The following is a 16582-nucleotide window of genomic DNA, read 5'->3' as shown; positions in this document are numbered from 1 at the left end:
TTATAACTGGGACATATCTTTAGCTGTGTGCATAAAAAAGTAACCAAATTTAGATGTGCATTCTTCATTTTTTGATTCTTTTTTTCACCTTTCTTATCATTGGTGTAATTGTATATGAAAAACAAAATGTGAAGTATACTAATTGTATAATGGCGCACATTCGCTAGCTCTCAAGTTTGGAATTAGATGGAATATGTCAGTACAAGTAGTGAGTTTCAAATATATATGACAGAACTTTGCCATACCCTTCATTGTTTTGGCAATAACTTGTGTACGAGAAATCAGAGTTGACGTATCGCTGTTAATGTCTAAGAGCGTCATAAAGGTGCTTTTGATTACACATAAAGGTGCTTAAGATGTACCGGTAAATTCAAGGTACATATCTATGATCCATTCTAGAAGTAGAAGGACAATGTGAAAGATATTTGTCACATAGTTTACTATTACTCTGCACAAGCTTCAGGGATTTTTTAAATAAAAAGAATTAGTGCTTTTTGTCAATGTGGTAACTTCCTTTAAAAGAAGAAAAAGTAATCATTTGATGGAAAGAACAAATATTTTTTTCTTTTTCAATGTACTGACCAAATTTCATACATTTTTGATTTACATTGCCCTTTTTATGACAAAATATGCATCTCGTATTAGAATTTGTAGAAATACAATGTATATTTGATGTTCACTTTAAAGTAAACCATGAAAAAGAAAATCGCTGTTAACTTGTCCCTCTTCCATTAGACATATATTAAAATGTTAATAATTTATATGTAAGTATGCACTGTATTCATCATGTTTATGTTCTATTTGTTGTTGAATTGAAGTCTCTGACTTCATTTTTCGAAAGATTGTGGATTTAATTGACTGAGAAACTGTGTGTAAATCTATGCATGCTATTTTGCGTCATGTCTGGAGTGTTGCCTTAGGTAATTGTTTGTGAAGTCAGTGAAGGCATCCAGTAGACATTAGGTAATTGTTTGTGAAGTCAGTGAAGGCATCCAGTATATAATTATTTTGGTTTAAAAAAAAGGTTATAATTTTCACCATATGGGGTGCAGAAAGGTAACCCTATATAGAGACGTGTGCAAATTGTATTGCATCCTATATTGCGGTGACTTTATCACCCCATAGGGTGCAAAATTACAACAATAACAATATGAACCATAATGGGTGCAGGTATGAGGTGCAGAAAGGGAACCCTGTATAGAGGTCCATATTTGCACCTTATAGGGTGTTGAATATAGGGTGCTAAATAAGAACCCCCCAAAATAGAACCCTAAATGGAGCCGCTGGTGTTACAACGATATGAACCAGAAAGGGAGCAAATTTGCACCTGAATTTTTGTTCACCATATGGGGTGCAGAAAGGGAACCCAATGTAGGGGTGCAAATATGCACCAGATATGGTGTTGAATATAGGGTGCTGAATAAGCACCCCCAAAAATAGAACCCTAAATGGAGCCGCTGGTGTTACAACGATATGAACCCTATTGGGTGCAGAAAGGGAACCCAATGGAGGGGTGCAAATATGCACCATATATGGTGTTAAATATAGGGTGCTAAATAAGCACCCCCAAAAATAGAACCCTAAATGGAGCCGCTGGTGTTACAACGATATGCACCCTGTAGGGTGCAAATTAGAACCGTAATTTCTCTGTGTGCACCATTAGCGTCATAATCATTAAGTTGAGATGATCCTGTTTTGAATGAATAAGCTAATCTAAGAGAAACTGATTGGAGGTAGCCCCGAGCAGAGTATTAAGGCTGCGTTCACATAGAAGTATACTATATATTATTCGGGTATTCGGGGCTCGTTTTCGAGGGCACGCAAATAGCTTGAATCGAACGATAGGATTTCCTCACACCGGTTCACATAAGAGGGCACTATTCGAAAGTACCGAATAGCTGCGAATAGTATAGCAAAGTGGGAATCGAGCTTGTTCGATTTTCTTGCAGCGTATACCGTCTCTCGTTTATGAAATAATGACAATTTTGGTCTGGATTTGCCCTTTAGCAAAAATAAGCATGTAGACTGACATTCTGATGCAGTTTAGAAATTGTTAATAAGATTTGCTGGGATGTAGGAGGAAGAAATCCTCACTGCATGGGATGGTGAGTTGACGGTGCGGGTGATGGTGTACTCGGTGCCCGAATACCGAATACCGAATAGCGAATAGCGAATAGCGAATAGCGAATACCGAATACTTCTATGTGAACGCAGCCTAAGGAAACCCAGACTTGCATCTCCCAAGAGCCAAGATTCCCGAAGCTGTGCAGTCAAGACCTTTCATACTAGACATCTCTACTTGTGATTTGATTTGATTCGATTTATTTATTCCCTGTATGCCATTTTTTTCAAATACTTCAACTTTCTGCAATTTCATCAACAAAGTACAAAATAATTCTAGTATATTTTCAACAGTTATCATTTTTTCGTCAATTATACAATGCATCTGTAATATAATTACATGAGTAACATCTTAATAATTTGCATACAGAACGATTGCCAAGAATAAGCACAAAGCTTGACTGTTTGGCAACCGATAACAAATAACATTACAATGAAGAAAAACAAGAGGGTCCAATACGATGCTCGTGGAATAAGGGTTAGAGAGAGAGGGAGAGAGAGGAAGAGGGAGAAGAATGGAAGGGGAGGAGATGATAAAAAACCTCCCGATACTAGTCTCGCCATGACTGTGAACTGTGTGATGTGCATATCAACGCCATGGAGTACAAAAAGCAGTTCTACACTTTTTGGTTTATATCCAGCATGATGAGGAGATCAAGCACCTTGGTCCCGAAGCACTTAATGAATTAATGATGGTCAATAGATATAATGTTTAATTTGCTTAATAACATACCTGCAATTAAAGACTACTGGCAAGATATAAGTTGTAGAGGAAGAGTTATTGCGTTACTGAAAACAGGTATACAAGGCCTCAAAATCCCGAAGTGCTACCGGCCTATACCTACTCTGCTACATTATAGGTCTGTGCAGGGTGCTACATAACTTTATTTTACCACTTGCCCAGTCGGGCAAGCAGATTTTCAAATTTGCTGTGAAACACTTGCCCGAATGTTAATTTCATGTTTGGTTGCCTGAAAAGAAAGTCCAAAATATAAGGAAATGATATAGAAGATCATGTGTAAGTCAATTAAGGGCTAAATAAAGCACAATCAGTTGAATAAACAGCACACATTGACTTGCACGCTTAAATGGAGTAGCAAACTTGGTCTGATCAAGTGTTGCCATTGCATTGCATTGGGGCTTCGAAAGTGTTGGAAAGTTGCTGAAATGAGATATAAAGTGTGTTGCATCACTAAACAGCCAATGCCTTTGGGCTTCTGTATGGTTTATTATGTGGGTTTGTAGGGGAAATATATAAGTGAAAAAAGTGGCTTTAAAACTGTTTGCTTGCCAAATTTGGGCTAGCATTTGTTCTCATTGTTCAAAACACTTGCCCGAATTTGATTTTCACTTGCCCCGGGCAATCGGGCAAGTGCTCATGTAGCACCCTGCTGTGTAACAAGCTCTCTTGTATTCAAAAGGCTTTACGACCGTATCGTCTCCTCCTTGGATGAACACCTTATCCCCAAACAAGCAGGCTTCAGACCAAGTCATCCCATCGAAGATGGGTTTGAGAAAGAACTGACCACAGGCCCTGCTTCTGTTGACCTCTCTGCAGCGGTATGGCACGGTGAATCAAAGAATCCTCAGAGTCCGAAAGCTCTTTTGAGTTGATTCCTCATTCAGTCCATGGTGTAAGATCAAGGAGGTGGAAACATCTCCTAGCTGGTCTAACAAATGTTTTTCGTTGTGAAAAATAGTGGATAAGACTCCCGACTCCCAATCGGAGGACCCAAATTCGATTTCCGCCCAGCGCTTACGTCCTTGGACAAGATGTTTTTAGCCGCTATGTCCCTCTCAACCCAGGTGTATAAATGGGTATCCTACCTGGCAATAACGCTGGGGTAATAATAATGACAGGGTCCTCTGGTAGAGCAGTGACAACACTGCACTGAAGAGGCTACCCTGGATAAATAAGACATTATTATCATTTATGTTAGCAGGTAATGATAGGTACTTGCTCTCCTGCTTCCTCCAGTCAATGTGTTCACCAAATATCTACCCCGGATAACCAAATATCTACCCCGGAGATCAATCCATTCAACTTCCAGAAAGAGAATTCAAGAAACAAACCCTCGCCATCCTCTGTTTGAGCTATAGAATCAGAGTAGAAGAGGCTGACATCAAGGCAGAGCTTCCTCCATTATCGGATGACTGACAGGGTTTAAGCCTCAAAGGGCTGTTTCTGTGGTCCAGACATATTGGAGTTGCTCATTGCAAATCCTCATCCTAAAAAAAAAAAAAGAATTTCTATACCACCCGGTTTTGAGGAAAAGTATAATAGTCAGAAAACAGTAGACATATTTTTGGATTAACGAACATTTGGAATAACGAACCCTACAGTCGGGCTTTACGAACCTTCAGAATAACGAGCCTTTTAGGAAACCTACTTCATTTTCGGATTAACGAATCTTCGGAATAACGAAACTTATTTCATTTTCGATTAACGAACCTTCAAAATAACTAACCTTATTTCATTTTCGGATCAATGAATCTTATTTCATTCTCGGATTAACGAACCTTCGGAATGGCGAACCTTACTTCATTTTCGGAGTAACGAACCTTCGGAATAACGCTGTAAACGGTCGTATTAATTAACCCTTTTTCATTTTCGGATTAACGCACCTCTATAGGTATATCCCCTAGGGAATTTTTGTGTTTCGGAATAACGAACCTTATTTCATATTCGCAATAGCGACCCTTCGGAATAACGAACATTACTCAGGACTCCACAAGATGAAAAAGCTATACCTCTATATAAGCAATGTAAGTGACTTACCTCTGTTTCTTTCTCTCTTTCATGTGCCGATATACTGCAAAACGACTCATTTTCGTACGGCAGTCGAATAAAATAATGTATGATTACACCAACTAGCAATGCAATATACGATCTGCCTGTGAAATTTTTGAAAGTGTATTATAAAGAGAACACGTTTTCCCTCAGACGGCTTTTATCAGTAGTGTCAATGATAAAAAGGGTGACTATAAGAGGGGATGATTTGAAAGAAGTAAACAATTTAATTATCTTTGATGGTCTTATTTCCATGGTAGCCAAAGTGACTTCAACTACAAACAGACATTAATTTGTCCCTGTTTTAGAGCACAATTTCACATGCCTGTCATTAATTGTATTAATTTTCTGTTGTGTGATCGTGAATGATGGATCGAGCATTTTTGTGCGTGTGTGTGTGTAACGGTTGATCTTCTTCTTCTTCTTCTTCTTCTTCTTCTTCTTCTTCTTCTTCTTCTTCTTCTTCTTGTGAAGTACAGTAATCCACCTTCTGGTGTACAGTATTATATACTGTTTAGTTGGTCTGTTGGAGTGCATATAGTACATTAAAAAAAAAATGAAAGGACTACTGTATAATTTTATGTGCAATGCTCTTGCAAGCCAAGTCAAAAAGCAGTTGCTCTCCCATTACTGCTGAGACTGAATAGTATACATGTACACACGTTCCACTTGCTAATTAGACTCCATTTAGGTTAAGTTTATAACACACATACTCATATATTGATCCCACTTTGTTTTGAAATGATAATTTCTGTTTTGTATATAACACCCGCATTTTTGTTCCCTATGAATTATGTTATGTTTCGGAGCGAGAGATGGAAAAAGACATTCCAGCTATCAAGACAGACTATAATGTTTATTGCAATAGATGGCGCTATAAAAATTGTGTTCCTCTGTCCCATTGTAGTTTATTGTGTAGACGGAGCATAATGTCAGCTCCTGTGTGTTATTGCTTTGCTTGTGCACATATAATGTGTATTACAACAATCTCAATGCACAGGATGCGGACGGGACCGCACGTGAGTAATCGGAGAATCCTTGTATGATCTAACCTGCCAGTCTTTATCCATCGAAGAAAGTGACAATCGGTTATTGGCAGCACGAAATTCTACTTCATATTCAGGTATTCTCATCTCACATTTCTCTCGTTTTGAAGGGCGTTTGAAGTAGACAACGAAGGGTCAAAATTCACTGCGCAAGTATCGTTACATGCATGTAGCAGTGCGATTTCTTTGACGGTGATTACTCCGAAAGGACAGCGTTTTCAGCGGATACGCTCTCGACAACGTAGCGGCTGTCTCCCCGCGTGTAGTAAGGTAAGAAGACGCTGCGTTGTATGAGATGGCAGCAGTCAGCACCCAGTGCTAGTGCTATTTAAATACATTCACGTTGCGTTGTCGGCATTCTAGGCGAAGCGGTTGTAAATAAATTAATAATGTCATCTGTTTGTGGTCGTTGAGCGTAACCCATCACAGCCGGTTTGCATTGGAATTTTCAGTATTTGAAGCGTCCATGAAAATCAGTGCCATCGCCATTTGATAATGGAACTTTCTAGTGAATATTGAGGTCAGAAATCAGTTGTGCATTGTTTATTCTTCCAGATGACTGTTGTTTACCGTCTGTGACCTCATTCTCAAGGCATCAAACAAGACGGAACCATTGCATTGTTAATTGTTTTTTTTTTTTTTGTTGTTGTTGAAATGAATTCTAGAAGCATGTGAACTGTGTGGGTCACATGAAATGAAACAGTAGCTAGAAGGTGTCGAAGACATGTGTACTAATTTGACAAAAAGTTATGAAACTTGAAAGTATAGACCCCTAGAAAATCTATAATGCTGTCTATATGTGTGGAATTGTACTTGTAGTAATTTTTACTATTTCTATGGGCCTTCTAATTCAGGTAAACTTTACAAAAGTCAAATGAATATGATTGAACCAAAGCATATTTACAATGTAAGTATTAATAGAAGATATGAGTAAAGGGGAATAAAATCAAAACTTGGCTCTTTTTGTAGGTGAAGAATCTCAAGTAAGTCTGCACAGTTGATACAAAAGTTGCATTATCTTAGATTGATGTGATTGGTGTTTAGAACAGAACCTGTAGAATGATTATTGTAACTTCTACATTGTATCTCATGGAGTACTAGATTCTTACTGAAAAAAGGTTCAATGTACAGTGTCCTAGATATTGCCATATTCTTATGGAATCATCACGAGTAGGAAAGAAAGATTGCTCCCATATTTTTGATTTTCATGTAGATCTGTAATGACTTGTTTATACTAGCCATCATGGCACATCATATATTTTTGACATTCTAGAATCAACTTGACTCCTTTGAAATGGTCTTTCATTCAATGTAGATAACGGTACTAAGATGATCATTACAGCAGAAAAGACTAGTAGTATGTTTAATTGTACTGGCTCTAAAGAAAAGAAAAACAGCTAGTGAATCCAGGATTTACATTATGTGTTTCTTTTATAATCAGAAAGTCTGATTAAAATGTAAAAAACAATGAAAAAGTAAAAAAAAAAGAATACATTACCTCAAATGCATGTTCAGTCATTCCGTTGTGATAGACTGCTTCATGTTCGTGCCAAGTTATGCTCAAAATGTGGCAACCATGCTCTGAGGGAATGAAACCAAAATAAGATCAATGAATTTGCCATGATTCATTCTTCTATTCACAGAGGTGCCTGTCCATACAAATCCCTGCGTACGTGATACACAGCATTCTCTAGGGGCCCTGTTGTATAGGGTTTCAAAGCTTCAGTGTACAGTTAGTACATGTATGTACAATGTACAATATATACCGGTACTGTATAAGCTGTTATTTTCTTGAGGGTTTAATTTTCGCTAATTTCGCGAATCAAAGTTGGATCGCGAATTTAACAACACGCGAAAACGTCTCCATGTGCCCTGTTAATAGTGCATTAAGGTAAGCGTTGGCATCAATTCGCGAAAATGTCTATGGCCTCGTCATTCGCGAAAATATATGTACGCGAAAATAACAGCGTATTACAGTACAAATTGTAGTTTGCATTTGTAAATATCAAAGTGTTTTGTGAAGGGGGCATTATACACTTTCCAAGAGTAAACCAGTTGGTTATTTAACAGTGTTCATGACACAACTTTTTTTTTTCCTTTTTTATGATGCAAATGCAGTAGTACATGTAGGTTATAAACTAAAAAAGAAACTTTTGAAAATATGTACTGAGCTTTTAATATCATTGATTTTCAATTTGATAGTGATATTGAGAAATAATAACAGATCCCACATTACAGGGAATAGTTTCCCTGGTATCGCATCACAATTTGCTATGCATTTTTACACCACTGCTACACAACTATCTTTTGTGTAGCAGTTTTCTTCCATAGAAGTGTACAGGATATCATTTGAAATATTGTTCACCAGCTGAAATTGCTAATCAAATTTGAGTTGGAAAATTATTCCCTGCAGTATGTCTGTAGGTTAAAAGCTGACACCTTCCATGGCGTGCTTGGGGTCAATCTAGTGCCACAAACTAGTGCGGCAGTCTTAATTATCCGCCTTGCTGCCCCAAATTTTAAGCTTCCCTTACCAAAGAGCCTCAACTTCCCCTCCCCAAATATCATCCAGTTCTAAAAGAAGCTCCCGTGTCCAATACGGGAGACTCACAAATGAGATATGGCATGTGCTGGGCGCGCAGCATTTGTGCCATGCAGCTGTGCACCGTGATCAAAACACACTCACTCAGGGCTAGACATGCATGGGCCTTGAACCTGCAGTTTCAGGGGAGAATACGGCACAGTAAACATTTCTTCCTTGAGCTTGAAGGAAGCAGACGCATTGTAATAAATCACCAGTTTTTTCTTCAGCATCACCATTCCATGTAAATAGTAGAAGTGATAAGACTGTAAGGGTGGGATAGTACAACTTGAGATTTATTTCTGATGTCTCATTATTTCAAAAGGGAAGGGGTTACTAGGCACCACAGGGTTTTGTACAGTGAGATATTGAGGCCCGTTTTGTGACTAATGAACTGGTACAGAGTTTGTGCGAGGATATAAATAGATCTTTATTGTGCATCCACATGCAACTTCTTGTGTATAGCACCCCCAGCTGAAAGGCGGACAGGAAGTGAATTCTACAAACAATGAAAGTGACCTCGTAGTCAAAAAGGCTCTGCTCAGGGCATGTCTCAAACTGACTGACTCCAAGGCTGGAGGGATTTTGAATGTCATGTCTTCGATCTTGTTAGTCATGTGAAGGTACTGTGTATCTCTTGATCACATAGAGATTCTCAAGGTTGCAGAGAGAAGAATGCATAGAGATATTATTCTGGTATGAACTTGATGTTTTCCTCAATTACACAGCACATGGAGTTACATTTGTATATCAGCCAGGAACTAGTGGAAATGTTTTATATATCATCAATGACTGAAAACTGAGGAGCTAGAGGAAGAAAAAGTGAAAGAGAGAGAGAGATGAGGGAGAAAAAGTGAAAGAAAGAGAGAATTGATCTAGGTAAAGGGCTGAGATAAGGAACATATATTTTTTTCACTCATTTCTTGCTACTTTGTTTTTTAAAAGTAGACTTCTGTGTACTTTGATCAGTGGAAAATACTAAAGTGTGTAGAGCTACATTTAAGGGAAATGTTGGTGCATTGTATTCTGGCAAGTTTGAAACTCGTGTCCTTTGTACAAGGAGGCTTCTTCACCTAGAACATGTACAGTATATAACGGTTTAAGTTCCTCACTGCATGCCTGTTAAATGTGCAACCGTATGTGCTCTGTTCTGGTTGTCCATTTCTTTTGCTTAATTGCCCTGAGCCAGTTTGTCAACTGCTGAGTAGTAGAAAATTTGATATATTATGTATTTTTGTTTAAATGTGACTGAATGATAAAACAAGATACCATAACATTCAGGAGCGTGATCTTAGTAACAAAACTTCGTAGCACATTACATGCATTTTGGCACTGTGGAATTGCAGGCAAGCTGACATTATAAAACTACTGATCCCATTGGAACCTGAGAGATAGTTATATTGTGCACAATACAATTGTATATTGCCATAAATATGAAATAATAGTACTCATTAAACATTTATTACAGATAGGGTAGTTCTGTATTCATTGTGCTTTTGCAGCTAAGCTCTGAAAATAGCAAAGAAGTTCGTGAAATATTGATATGCCAGCATTTCTATATCTCGCTAGTTTAGCCTGTGATAGCAACTGACATCATAAGCCATCCGTCGTATAATTGCAATGGTATTGTCCACAAATGTGTGTTATACAGTGTAGATAGGACTTCCCATACACAATTTTCATATTGATGTTTTCTTTTTTTCTGGTAGGCTTATATTGCATTATATGCTAGCACAACACAATATTTCTATACTAGGAGTGAGCACAATGATACATCTTTGTACTGCATAGGGGGGGGGGGGGTCAAGGTCAATGAATATCACATAATTATATACAGTGTATAAATTTACTCATGGAATGCAATAAAGAATATAAAAAGAGAGAGAATATGAAAGATTAGAATGGTCAACTTCTGTTTTGTAGCCTGCATTACCAACTTATTATTATGTGCGTGTCATGAATATCTGGCCTAAATTCCCATATATTTAACATTTTGATGAGCCATCTGAAAGATTAGTCAAGGCATGTGGTCTTGCGGTTCCAGTATTCCAGTGTAGATTGGCCATTCTGTGGTGGACACAACCAATCAAAATGCTCGTTAGTCATGTGATGTACATGAACATTGTAGGCTCTTCAGCGAAGTGTGTTTCCAATCCTAGCAAAACTGCTTTGAAGTTTCATCATGAGCAACAAAAAATCTTCATGCATGTTACCTCCGGCATGTCTGCTCCTGCTTAAAAAATGATCCTGCAAAGTCTGCAAGTGAGGACAGTTAGAAGAGTTGGGAAGCCCTTGTGGTCACATGTTACTAGTTTCCTGTAGTCTCTTTTCAAGTAACAACCATACAGTGTATATTACTGGGATGAGTTGCATGGCAACTGCATTTGCGATTGCGGGGGAAACTTTCTTTTGCCCTGTGATGGAGACCAACTTGCCTACACTCCCTCTCGATTCTGTAATCAGTTTTTGTCGTCGCTCGTCTTGATGATGAACCCAGAATTAAATAATGGCTTGCCAGTATGTTCAATTTTGCAGCGACGAAAGAAGGTGTCATGTGGCTCTAGCTGTGTGTGAGCCCAGTCTGAAACCTTGAAGAGATTGCCAGATTCAAATTTTGTGAGCTGTAACTTGTTTTTTCCCACCCAGTAGGCCTACCTCACATCTTCAGCAAGGCTATATTGTACATTGTCGGGCGTTGGAAAATAGGAATCAATTGTGGTCTAGAACAGCTAACCTCAAGGCAATTTTGGTGTGATCTTTGTGCATAGTTCCGAGAGGTTGGCATGCCAGCTCCAAATTCTTTAGAACTGAAGTTTTGTCTCTTTACGTGTAGGTTGTAAAAAGTTAAGTGATGGATTACAGTTTTGTCAGATGTTCATTGCCAATTTTGGTTGATGGCATGATTTGTTGTAGATATTGATGACTCAATTCCATGAAACTTTTTCCTGTTTATCTTCCATTTCATAAATCTTTCAACCAGAATAGCATTTCCATGCATTGCATAGAGTGGCTTCCTGTAGTAGAAGAAAATGTATAGTGTGCTGAGAGAAGACCTACAGGTGTATGTACATGTATACCCAGTGGACAAGATTTCTACTGCTACTGTACAATCTACTCTAATCTTCTGAGTATGTTTTGGGTGGACATGTTTAATATGCTTTTACTGAGGTGATGCATAAACAAAGATGACGGGCTCACCTATAACATCATGATTGATTCTCCCTCCGATGGGAAAAGAAAGGGCGTTTCTGGAAGTCCTAGTAACTGAGGTAAATCCTCCCAGTTTGCGGACAAGTGGACTTCATTGACCAGAAATCTGATTAAGTGTTTGTGTCTGTCTCGAAATCACCCTCACCCTCAGCCAACGGAATAAAGCCCTATTTATCTGCTTCATGGACCGAGTCAGAGGTTTCATTGCCTGTAAAGGTTTTCTTTTTATGTTTTTATTGAAGTAAAGTTGTGTCTGGCCAACTCTGCCAAAGTTTGGAATGATTGGGGTGGGGGGGGGGGGGCGAGGACTGGCATACTGTAAAGCAGTACCATTACTTCACAGGCTCTGGATTTGGTGGTCCATGCTTTATTGTTACTTTGACATGTAATATGTGGCACATGGTTACCAAAAGGACCCTCACCCTCAGCCAACGGAATAAAGCCCTATTTATCTGCTTCATGGACCGAGTCAGAGGTCTCATTGCCTGTAAAGGTTTTCTTTTTATGTTTTTAGGTGCAATACTGCCATTTTATTGGCAGTATTGCACCTTGCAAATTTCTCTGCCGTGTGAAGGGGAAAGAAAGAACCCTGTGCACAACAATCACAGCAGCACAATGGAGCTTTACAGACACAGCCACCCATACAGTGGCTTTTGACACTCTAATATCTTCTCTTCCACACTGTCGAGTTTGTCAATCGTTGTGGGCAGACCCTTTTTGCTAGGCCCCTGGATTGTTGCTATACAGAACTTATGAATGCTATTCTCTTTTTTCCTTTCTTTTTTTCCCCTCCCTCTCTCTCTCTCCTGGCCAATAATTGAGCAGGTAGACTGAAACAGATTTGCATGTGGCTGTACAGTCTTTTTGCTTACTCTGGACAAAAGAAAGACTGGACTCAAAGCATAGCCCTATGTAAGAATTGTATTGGCGCACAAATGCTCACTATTTGTGAATTTCATTCAAATTTGTGATAAGATGTTCACTTGAGAAGGAATTTGTATGAAGTTGATGTAGGTCATTCACTTCTAAAAGTTATCATGGATATGTGAAAGTACAACCCTGTTGTGAGTTGATTACACACCTCCCCCCCTCTAAAAAGTGAATAATTTTCATTCCAAGTAGAATGAAGAATTGCAAGAAGGAATCCAAAGAAATTCAACATAGACCTCCAAGAGATTTCATCACAAAGGATTATTTTTTTTTCTATTTCTGACTTGCTTCACTTTGATCATTTTTTTGTTTGTTATCAAGAGGTGAAGAGTAATTGCAACAGACATGAATGTGATCAAACAGTACATGTTTGCATATCACTCAAAAGTGTGTGAGCTGTGTGCATTTGTTTAATGCTGAGGCGATTTCATATTTACACAGCGATATATTGATAAGAATATTCTGTGGAGTCGTTATAAGGCAGCTGTTTATGAGTACATAGTATGATATAGTTTGTTGACTGTAGCTATTCTCAATGATCAAGATAAGTGTCTTAATTTGTGTCCGTTTGAACCAAGCTGAGTTTTTAAATCAGTTCACCAATAAGAGTTGCACAGATAGCATATTTCAAGGTAGTAAAGATCTTCAGCTCACATGCTCAAGAAAACCAACATTCATCTCAGGGCAAGTAAAAAAAAAAAGTAGGAATGTTTACCTTTTCAAAATCCGGTAGCTTGGGGATTTATGAGTGGCCCTGTTCATTCGCTGTCCATTGGGGTACATTCAAAAGTCACATATACAATGGTGCACCGGTCAGCAAATATATGCATCAAAGTGTACGCTCACTGGTAACGGTCAATTCCAGTCGAGGTCCTTCGTCTGTGTGCATACGTGTGCACAGAGACAAGTTAAAAGCTGTACACAATTTGTTAAAGATAATATAAAGTTTTGGTTCCTCAAAAGTTTCCCTGAGTTTCTTTGTCTGAGTTTGTGTTTCAGGTTAAAGTACCTTTCATATAAATAACACTGTGAGACTTACTCGCCCCAAAGTGCTCTCATGTCTTAGTAATCATGCAATAATGGTTTCGTACAATACGTGTATATTGATTCTCGCGGTACCGCGTCGAGTCAAACTAACGGCTCGTTCGAATTTTTCAGAGCCCGCTCTGCTACGAAACCATTATTGCATGATTACTGAGACATGAGAGGACTTTGGGGCGAGTAAGTCTCACAGTGTTAGTTATATGAAAGGCACTTTAACCTGAAACACAAACTAAGACAAGGAAACTCAGGGAAACTTTTTAGGTACCGGTACCAAAACTTTATATTATCTTTAAAGGGATTCTGGAATGCATCCGAGCCTTCGCCAGCCTTCCCATTCCATGGTACATGTATCCCAACACTAGTAGGTCTTTATTGGGCACTTGACCAATTGTCCAATCAGATAAAGAAACAAGATAGAGTACATTTTGATTCTAGAATGTGGCAACTGCTGCAGGTTTTGAGAGACATGTCCAAGAACTGTCCTGGGGGGCGTTTCATCATCGAGTTCGTCGGGGGTTTTCACCGACGAATTTGCTATCAGCCAATCAGACGCAAGGATTTACACTGACAACTGTTAAAAGCTAATGAAATCCTTGGTCTGATTGGCTGATAGCAAATTCGTCGGTGAAAACTCCGACGAACTCGTTGATGAAACGCCCCCCTGATCAGTACGAGGACTACAATCAGGCCTGCTACAATGTGATGGCCTTGCCATCACTTTGTTCCATTTTATGTTGGCTGGTCTGCATTTTGTTTTTCATGTCATTTATTATTATTTTTTTAATACTGTTTGCTTTTGTTGGGTAGGTTTGTGTCCTCGATCATGGCATCGTAAAAGTATGAAAAGCTAAATAGTGCAAACTAGATAAATGAAATAGGTTTCAAAGTGACTTTTTGTTGGTTAGTATTGAAATATAACCTATTACAAATCTCAATTTGTGAAAAAAAAAGGGAGGAAGGGAAGTGGTATCCATAGTTTACATCTGAATGCTTTTCTGTGGAGGTTCAAACTGTACACAATGGGCTCATTATGCAAAATGAGCTTACGAGTGACTGCATACCAACCCAACTTTTGCCCACGTACCAGGTTAACGGATTACCCCTAATAGCTAGAGTTTGGCATTGCATGACGCAGTGTAGCCTGCCGTCAATTTAATCCGATGAAACCATCATCGCAGATTTTGATGTACATTGTAGACGGCAATTCTGAAGCGAGCTTATCTCCCTGAATATTAATGGCCGTTTTGTTTGAGGAAGCTTTACTGTCGCTAATTGAAAAGGAGCCAGGCCCAATGCTGCAGTGTTTATTTAAACGTCGGCACTTGCAAACCTAGACTCCCACAGCTCATAATTCCTGCTTTCATGTACTGTCTATTTTCTGATGTGGCATTGCAATTGCATGTAAAAAAAAAAAAAAAAAAAAAAAAGACTAGAAAAGAGAGAAAGAAAAAAATGTTCGGGGGGACATGCACATGCATGGTGCTGGCCATTTATAGCATTGCCCCAGTAAGCGTAAGTTTTAATTACATTGCGTGTATATTATTGGATTACTCATTCAGCCATGCACATTGCTTCATGCTTCATACTCCGTGCCCAGATAGTCTTTTGAAGCAGACTTTGGTTCAGAAATCAGAATGAAATCAGCTGATAGTATAAAAGGCACTTATTGGTCAAGCCCTTACATGTGTAGTTATGTTACAGACCTGTACAATATATTTCTAATAAAATCTAGCAAACACAGTGATAACTTGCACAATTCTAAAGATGTTCTTCTTCAATAGACCCCAACATGCAAAACAAAAATAACATCATGAAATCAAGCAGTTACCCGATCAGACCCCAAACTTTTGAATAACTTATCATTAAAAATCAGGAAATCCCTAACTGTAGCATCATCATATTCAGACTTTCATGTTGTAAAGCATCTCTTCATTTAACTATTCATATTGTTTAACTTATCAAGAGCTTTTGCAGTACAGAGGAATATTCTTACATAGGCCCTACATGTATGTACACTGCGCTTCATAAATTGATACAGTATTATAATGTTTATGAAGGCAGCCTATGTAGCTAATTCTATTCTGTGGTGTGTGTGTGAGTGTTGTACACCACAGTACGTGTGCTGTAGGCTGGTGGAAAGTGAAGCCTAGGCTGTGGAATATGAGCAGCTTCGTGTCAGAGCAATACCATTTGTGATAGATTGAGGCTGTCATTGATAATAAATTGAGAAAATGGTACTTTGTGTCAAAGCAGTACCCTAACTTTCTAAATCAAAACTGGAGTTCCTCTCAGTCAATGCACTGTATGTACTTTTATAGCAATATCAGTTCCAGTGTGTGTGCGCACCTGCATACATTTTACATGTGCCCTCAGAAAAGGAAGAAACGCCAAGCAAATCTTGGAAATTTATATTTTTGGGTCTGCCTGACAGACTAGGACTCGCCACAGATTTACTATGTTGAGTTCCAAGTAAAGAAGAAAAAGCACTCTTTAATGAATATTGACAGGAAATCTTCAGACATCCGTGGCGACCATGATCATAGTATTACGCTGTCTTAACGTGCCTGAGTTTCATGGCTCAGATGGGTTTCTCCATGTGGAAGGAGACATTGCCACATTTTCTTCAAGTTCATCCCCTAAACAGCAAGGGTACTAGTAGGATGACAGGTTGGAACGTACAGGTTTTGGCAGGAATTTTGGAGATTGTATCACCCCAACGTCATACATCCCACATACAGTATATGCATCATCTAGCATCGTCTTGCTACAAATTGATACAGGGAGCTATTTTCAGAATGTCACCACTCCATGTATACTGAAGTAGCAGCTGAGAGCGAGAAGGGCATTAATGCTTTGGTG

At 38.7% G+C, this 16582-nt stretch overlaps 1 long non-coding RNA gene across 1 annotated transcript in view; it reads left to right on the top strand.

Moving 5' to 3' along the window:
- Window positions 1–5976: 5976 nt before the first annotated feature.
- LOC139740333 (uncharacterized) overlaps window positions 5977–16582 on the top strand; it is a 134938-nt gene continuing 124332 nt past the window's right edge. The window contains exon 1 of the long non-coding RNA XR_011711557.1: window positions 5977–6228. This is a non-coding gene — a long non-coding RNA (uncharacterized lncRNA). The remainder of the gene's footprint in view (window positions 6229–16582) is intronic.

The sequence above is a fragment of the Diadema antillarum genome, unplaced genomic scaffold, assembly GCF_040938485.1.
Source record: "Diadema antillarum isolate AM-2024a unplaced genomic scaffold, OU_Dant_1.0 seq00000847_RagTag, whole genome shotgun sequence".
In the NCBI taxonomy this organism is placed as follows: Eukaryota; Metazoa; Echinodermata; class Echinoidea; order Diadematoida; family Diadematidae; genus Diadema; species Diadema antillarum.
The sequence above is the reverse complement of the archived record's forward strand: the minus strand, read 5'-3'. Positions and strand labels throughout refer to the sequence as shown.